Raw genomic sequence first — 8,695 nt, 5'->3', positions numbered from 1 at the left:
CTGATGAACAAGGTCAAAGTTGTCCAACTACAGAAACGTCAAGATGTTGGATGATTCCTTAGACTTACCTGGGGTATTTTAAAGATGCAATAAAAGTTGTGTATTGAAAAAAAAAAAAAAGAAAAACAGGGTCAAACCACCAATATAGAAGATGGGGAAGCCAAGGACACTCAATCAGAATGGCAAGAAAAAAGAAGCCAAGACTATAATAATAATTTAAGGAGCCTATGGGACTCTGTTAAATGTAAAAATATCCATGTCATGGGGTACCAGAAAAAAAAAGACTTTGAAAAGCTATTGGAAGAAATAATGATGGAAAACTTCCCTCACCTGGTGAAGGAAATAGACATACAAATCCAGGAAGCTCAGAGAGTCCCAAGAAAGAGGAACCCAAAAAGGCCCCACCAACACATATCATAATTAAAATGCCAAAGGTTAAATACAAAGAGAGAATCTTAAAAGCAGCAAGAGAAAATCAGTTAGTTACCTACAAGAGAGCACCCATAAGACTGGCAGCTGAATTCTCAAAAGAAACTATGCAGGACAGAAGGGCTTGGCACAGAATATTCGATGTGATGAAAACCCAGAGTCTACAAAGAATACTTTATCCAGCACAGCTATTGTTTAAAGTTGAAGGACAGATAAAGAGCTTCCCAGACAATAATAAGCTAAAGGAATTCATCAACTCCAAGTCAACATTATAGGAAATGTTGGAAGGACTTATTTACAAAGAAAAAAAATGTCTCAAAAACATGAATAAAGAATGGTAATAGCTACATTCCTATCAACGAGTCCTCAAATGGAAAAGAATAAAGTGCTCCATCCAAAAGATAGTGTGGTTGAATGGATAAGAAAACAAGATCCCTACATATGCTGCCTACAAGAGACTCATTTCAGATTAAAAGACACACACAGACTAAAAGGAAAGGAATGGAAAAAGCTATTGCCTTGATGGACTTAGAGGGTATTGCACTGAATGAAATAAGTCAGATAGAGAAAGACAAATATCACATGATTTCATATACATGTGGAATCCAAAGAACTAAATAAATAACAACAATAAAAACAGAAATAAACTCATAGATACAGAGAATATTTTGAGGGCTACTAGATGGGAGGAGTATTAAGGGACAGCAAAAAAGGGCAAAGAGACTAAGAAGTACAAATGGATAGTTACAAAATAGACATGGAAATATAAAGTGTAGCATAAGGAAAATAGTTAACAATGTTGTCAAAAATATGTAAGGGGAAGAGGGGGTACTAAATTTAGTGAGATGATCACTTTGTGAGTTATATAGATCTCTAATCACTATGCTGTGCAACAATAATACATTATCGTATGCCAACTATAATTGAAAAACTCATTTAATTGTACAATGTAAATATAAGCAACTAATTGTTATATTTCAACAAAGCTGGAAAAATTTTAAAATGATAAATAAATATGTATCTTACCAGTACGACGCTATTATAATTTACAATTTGCTCTTTAGAGAATAAAACAATAAAGCGTTTAGAAAAATATAAAAGATTATCAAAATATTTATAATTGTGAATATCCATTTCAATTAAAAAAAAAGAATTAAAAAACCCATTAACTTTTTAAACATTTTTGGAGGATTAAGGTAATTTTCCTTTCATGGTTTGATCTACTTCCTCAAATAATTGGACTTGCTGAACAATTATAAATCAGTTAAAGAATAGATTTTTTTTCTCTTTATTTGCAAGTGATGCTTGAAGAATTTTAGCAAATGACCTAGGTACATTAATTCCCTTCCTTTATGTAAATGAGAAAATAGATCTGTATTTCAGAATCCAGGGAATATTAATTAATGTAACAAGTAGAAACCTGAAGTTGTTCCTCTGGTTTTATGGAACTGTGAATTTCATAGATGACAGGCAGGGCCTTGATCCCTGTAACTGACTCTCCTAGTGCCACAGCTGTAATGCCTTTGCTTACAGAGAAATCACCGTGGTGCCTGGGAAATCTGATTGTCTTTGAAAAAGAATGCTGTCTTATTTGTTCTTCCATGTGCCCTTCCCTTTGATCTTGGTTACTGAGGAGTATTAGTAAATCAGGTTTCTGAATTTAGCAATAGAAAATAAAAGAAAGAAGCAGAGATACTGTGCCTGAAACTCCAGAAGCCATGTGAGCATTTAGCCCGCCAATGTATTGAAGAAGTTGTGGGGGACAGGAGAGGCGATAGGGCTCAAAAAAGTTCTATGGAAGGATATTGGAAAATAAATCTTATACATACTATGGAATGAAAGAGAGTGGGGTTAAATAAGAAAGTAGCATAAATATCATGAATTAAATATGTTTTATTCTTATTTTGAAAGAGGCAAGCTAAAGATTGAAATTATTTTTAAAACTACTTCTGGCTGCTGGGAAGAGCTCATAAGAGTATTGTATGTAATATCTGAAAGGGTATTTTCTCCAGCTATTAGCCATACTTACCTCTGAAAAAGCAGATTAGAAGTTGCAGGATGGGGCACTTATGTTAGAAATCAGTTGACATATTTAAGTTATTGAAATGAGCATATGTTATTTTTATGATTGAACCACCATTAACAAAAGTATATAGAAAGAAGTAGGGAATTTATATTAATAGATACAATAAAACTAAAGATAATAGAATTACTGACTGTACCTTATTTTTAGCTCTGAAATTTCTGGGACCAAGTAAAATAGGAAAATATGATCAATAATGAAGTTTTACCATATCAAAGAAAACATATTAGTTCATGAACAGATATTTTTTATCCTCCAAGTTAAAAATTTCATAGGTTTATATTATAGTCACAGTGAACAACATACAAATGTTGAAGAGTCACATACCTGTTTTCTAGAAGTAACAAATATTTAAAAATAGCCATATCTTTTATTAACTCTTAGCAAAAGATCAGTATGTGAAACAAAAATGTAATTCAGTGAAGATGTTTGATAGAGTGCTCTATTGATCCAAACTTGAGATAATTTTCTTTTATAATAATGAAATTTGTTAAATTTATTAAATTAATGTAAACAATATGTTGCTGGGTGTTGTTACAAAATTATATGATACAAAGCAAAATGATTCAATAAAATACATAATTTTGAAACATAACTATTATTGGGTTTCATGTCCAAGATTATTAACAAGTGAATTAAAGTCCTAATTGATATAGTATATGAATGTTACATTTTTAAAAACTATCATCATGTTTTGGAAATACAATCTGCAACAGTGGCCTACATGATGGACCTGGGTTATTTCTCTGTCTTCATCCCTTCTTCCCAGAGAACATTCTGTTCTAGCCACATGTTGCTGGAGGACCCAATCATGCTCTTGCCCTAGCATTTTTGGACAGATTGGTTCTTCTGTTTCCTCTGCTCTTTCCAGTATGCCTGCTATGTGCCCTTCCCACCCTCTTTCTGCTTTTATTCAAATATCGACTTCTCAGTGATGCCTACTGGACCATTCTGCAGCCCCACTCTTTCTTCCCACCCCCAGGCTTTACAATAGTCACAATTTAATGCCTTTATTATTTATTTTTTTATTATTTCACCCATTTCCTTGTCCCCCTACTCTTTGGCAACCATCAGCTTGTTCTCTATATCTATGGGTCTGTTTCTCTTTTGTTTTATTGTCTCTCTTTTGTTTTATTTTTTCATTCATTTTTTTTTAAGATTTTACATATAAGTGAAATTATATGGTATTTGTCTTTCTCTCTGACTTATTTCATGTAGCAAAATATCCTCTAGGTTCATCTAACTTGTTGCAAATGGTAAGATTTTATTCTTTTTTATTTCCAAGTAATATTCCATTGTATATATTACCATATCTTCTTTATCTATTCATCTACTGATGGACACCCACCTAGGTTGCTTCTATGTCTTGGCTATTGTAAGTAATGTTGCAGTGAACATAAGGGTGCATATATCTTTTTTGTGTTTTTTTTTCTTTGCATAAATACCAAAAAGTGGAATTGCTGGGTAGTGTGGCAGCTCTATTTTTAATTTTTGTGGACTCTCCACACTGTTTTCCATAGTGCTGCACCAATTTACAATCCCATCGACAGTGTACGAGGGTTTCTGTTTCTCCACATTTTTGCCAGCATTTGATTTATAAATTAAATTTTACAATATTAATTCTTCCAATCTATGAGCATGGTATATCCTTTCATTTATTTGTATCCTCTTCAATTTCTTTCTTCAGTGTCTTGTATTGATAGGAATAGCATGCATATTTTGGGCTTCCAGGCATGTATTAAAAACTGGTATTCAATGAATAAGGGTAACACCAAAGGATCAATCCTCATATCAGTTGTATCAGTAATATTTCTTTCTTTCCAAGTGAAACACATTGGAGAAAAAGGAGAGAGGAAGAGGGAGAGGAAGAGACTTGCTGGAAATCCTCATCAGTTCTCAGATAACTGTTTTTTTTTTTTTTTCTTTTCTATAACCAATGAGTATAAAGAGTGAAACAGCATCACTTCTCTCCAGCAGATACCTCTGACCAGAGGTCTTATTTAAAATCTTGTGTAGAAGTCAGGAAGGACAGGATGACTGAGTTGGAAGTTGATGAGAAGGATTGAAAATTTCCTTTAGCAGAATAAATTAAGTTGTATTTAGGAGTTAGTGAGGAAGAATTATTTGCAGAGTAAAGCTAAACGTGGAGTGGGGATTGGAGGAGCTGGGCATTTAGAATGACAGAAAAATGATGCCTGATTTTTCAAACCTATGTAAGTCCCTGGCTATGATTAAAAAGCACAAGTAAAAAGCTCTGAATGCTGGTAACTCCTTGTTATCACTGTCATAAAAGAGATGGAGACTGAAAGAGATCTATTAGCCCAACTCTGGTTGTCATGAGTTTATGTACAAATAAATACAAGAGAAATAAAATAATAAATTATCATTTATTTTCTAACAGGCGCTGAGTTATGTACTCCCAGACACTTTATTTCATTTAATTATCATCATAGCCTTGCAATAGGTATATTTTATCACAGTATATTTTCAGTTAAATGCTGCACTTTGAAAATGCTGATCACTTAGTAGTACTCAATAAAGATTGATTACTAGGATCTGATCAAGATAGTAAATATGTTTAACATTCGTAACACTTTATAGTGAAATAGAGCACACATGTAGAAAAACACAGAAAGCATTAATGCACAACTTAATTGGTTATTATAATGCCAATATTCATAGAACCACCATCCAGATCAAGAAACAGAACATTGGGCCAACATCCCTATAAACCCATAGTGTACCTCTTCAATCCATACTCTTCCACTGAGATAACTCACTATCCAGACATCTATAGCCATCGCTTCCTTGCTTCAACCTGATGATTATCTCTAAACATGCTTAGCAGAATTATATAAATTGGATCATACAGTATGTTCTCTTTCATGCCTTTTTGTGACCTAATTGTTTTCAACTGAGCACCCAGGAAAAGATGGTCTTGCCAATTAATGCTGCTGGTAAGTTGGATATCTTTATTGAGAAAAATAATGAAATTTGGCACATATCTCACACAATGCACAAATTAATTCCAGTAAAATTGTATTTGTATATGTAAAAAGCAATGCAATAAAGCCTTCAGGAGAAGGGGGATCATTTTATAACTGTATACATGTCTAACCAATGTACTGCATACTTGAAACAAATAATAAAATAAAATAAAATAAAATAATAATAATAATAAAAAGTTAGACTTAGTGACGCCCATATGGTGACAATAAGGTACTTATTGCTGATAATATACTTGAATGGTCTAATCTACTTAGAAAAAAATAAAACGTAGTCCCCCTTCTCTCACTATAGACTTTAGTTATTGGTAATTTGAAATATGAATTAGAATATTATATAACTATTTTGCTGATTTTCTTGTTAGTCTCAAATATGTTTACTAAGGGATGCTATCTAAGCACTCAGATGGAAATTTATTGATCTTTAAAAATTATACCCCAAATATCATTTGGATGATTTTTACGTGTGTTCTAAGTATAAAATAAAATTTTAACCTCTCTATTCTTTAAAAAAATAAAGAATAGAGAGGTGAAAGCCTTTAGGAGATAATATTAGAGAATAACTTTATGACCTTAAGGAAAAAAATATTTTTAAAATAGGATCCAAAGTTTATTAGTCATAAAGACGGATTAACCAGTAGTCGCAATTATAACATTTAAATAAGAAAAGTAAGAATTGTTGAGCATGACTAGTGAGAGTCATGGGATGTCCTAGGAAAACTGATAAAAACCTTCAATGAGCATATTATGCTGATGCTGGAAGACTTTCACAAGCTGAGATCCACTATCTGTGAATAGGGCGGTGGGGTGGCAGGTTGAAGAATGACAGAGAAGCACATCCTCACATACACTGGGAATCACTGAAGGGAAAGGAGCAGTTAAATCTGAGAAACAAAGTGAACTTTAGGAAGGTGATAAACTAACTGAAATTTGCAAATTCAAAGAGGGGAGGGAAGATTGGTATGGCAAAGATGACCTCCCTAACCATCACTTCCAAAGTCAGAAAAGGAAATTCTTTTTTAATGTCTATCTTAATTTCTCTTGATGCAATGACATCAATTATAGTAAATTTTACCTGATTGTCTATGAATGTCAAACATTATGCTAAGTGCTCTGTGAAATACGGAAGCATGGAATACAACTGGTGAGATTCAAGCACTTGAACACTTCCTATGTTCAAAAAAGTATGCCAGAGATTGGAAATATCAAAATAAAGATCTCAGGAGGATTGGTATCTACCAGGAAAGCAAGAAACACACATAGAACATACACTCCATGAGTCAGAGACTTTGTGTTCTTTGTTTACCATTGTCTCCTCAGCTCCTACAGAAATGCCTGGTTCACAGTAGGTAATCATTAATAGTCAAATTAATAAATAACATATTAAGGATAAATATAGGAATTATAAATTACAATGAAAATACGAATGGGTATAATTTAAAAATAACCAGATTTTAAAATAGTATAAATAGTGCATATTCATATAGATTAGAGTATATATAGGAAAATTGAAAGTGTAGTTTATTTGCAGAAGTGAGACTTGAAGCAGAGAAGTAGGAAGATATGATTCGGAGGAAAAGAAACAATCTTGAACCTCATGAGCAAGAGAAGTACCAGGTGGGAGTGAATTAATATAAGGAGAAACTCTGATCAACCAAAGTGAATATTCAGATTAAAGAACAGTATGAGATAAGAGCAGATATGAAGAGAGGGACTGATATAAAAGGCCTTGGAAGCTGAGAAAGGCAAATACTTCTTTTGAAGGTGAGGAACTGAAATGTACAAATGCAGATTTCAGTGTCTGCCTGTGCCTGGTTTCTTGTTAAATCTTACTCCATCTGCCCATCTATGGTTGATAAAAATTTAAGTCTCAGCCCTAGTTCTTAAGAGAGGGGCAAGGCGAGGGCAAAGACTTTGAGAAGCACCACAGGAAAACAACTTGCCTGAGCCGGGAAATACAACAAAGAAGGAAAGAGAAACAAAGACCCAGTGCTATGAGCCTCCTTTCAACAAAAAACATAGTGGAACGAGAGACATCCCCAGATCTCTCCCCTGTCTTGAGCCGGGAAATACAACAAAGAAGGAAAGAGAAACAAATCTTAAGAACTCCAAGCAATGCAGAATTCTGGTCAGCTTCTTCAAGAGCGTTCGCCATAAACAAGACAAGAATATCATAAACAAAAGAAAACTGGTCTTGTAATGGTGGAGCCTAGGAAGATGGCAGACTAGGTAAAGCAGGGCTCGTCTCCTCCCAAGACCGCATTGAAATTACAACCAAATTATAAAATAATCAATGTAGAGAATCACCTAATGTCCAGCTGATCATAACACCTACATCTGATAATATAAAGGAGCCACATCGAAGCCACAGGCGACCAGTGCTGTGAGCCTCACTTCAACAGTAGGCGTAGGCAGATCACTGCTGCCATCACGAACTTGGGCAGATACCAAGGGCTTGTGGGCCAGTATGAGACAGCAACTGGTCTTGCAGTGACCTGGGTCTTATGTGGGAACTCACAACAGTTACCAAATTTGCAGAAAGACTGAGGCAGTATTGATCTGACTGCCACTGTCTCTCTGAGACCCCAACTCACCTAACCTGCAGACTGCCTGGGACACTGTTATTGGCTTGCTGCCAAGCTCAGCTTCGAGTGATTCAGGACCAAGTGCTCACAGCTGGGCAGCCATTGTTGTGAGTGGCCTTTCCAATGACAGCAAAAGCAGTCAACTCTGTAAGCTCCATTTCAATTCCCAGCGGGTGACCAGTGCTATGAGCCGCATTTCAACAAAAAACATAGTGGAATGAGAGACGTCCCCAGATCTCTTCCCTTGAAACAACAATAAGCTGAACATCTAAAACTCAACAAAAAAACACCCAAATGCACACCAGCATGTCTGAGCACGGAATCTGCACATAAGAGCTACCACAGGTACTTTAAGGCATTATACAAAGCAGAGATCCAAGAGACTTAGATGCCACCTACTGGAAACCAAAAGAAAAGCGCCTTCTTTACAGCAAACTACAGACAGACCTTTATATAATAAACCTTTCTGGAAAACAGCATGATACACTTTCATTAATGCCCAGGTGGAGAAATAGTCCATTAAACACCATGAACAACCAAGGTGACAAGGCATCTCAGAAAGAAAGAGAAAAACCTTCAGAAAATAAGCTTAC

At 34.7% G+C, this 8,695-nt stretch overlaps 1 pseudogene; it reads left to right on the top strand.

Moving 5' to 3' along the window:
- The window catches only part of LOC107195349, a 15,091-nt pseudogene that overhangs the window by 687 nt on the left and 5,709 nt on the right, over positions 1–8,695 (top strand).

The sequence above is a fragment of the Pteropus alecto genome, unplaced genomic scaffold, assembly GCF_000325575.1.
Source record: "Pteropus alecto unplaced genomic scaffold, ASM32557v1 scaffold202, whole genome shotgun sequence".
Lineage (NCBI taxonomy): Eukaryota > Metazoa > Chordata > Mammalia > Chiroptera > Pteropodidae > Pteropus > Pteropus alecto.
This window is presented reverse-complemented; position numbering and strand designations above follow the sequence as displayed.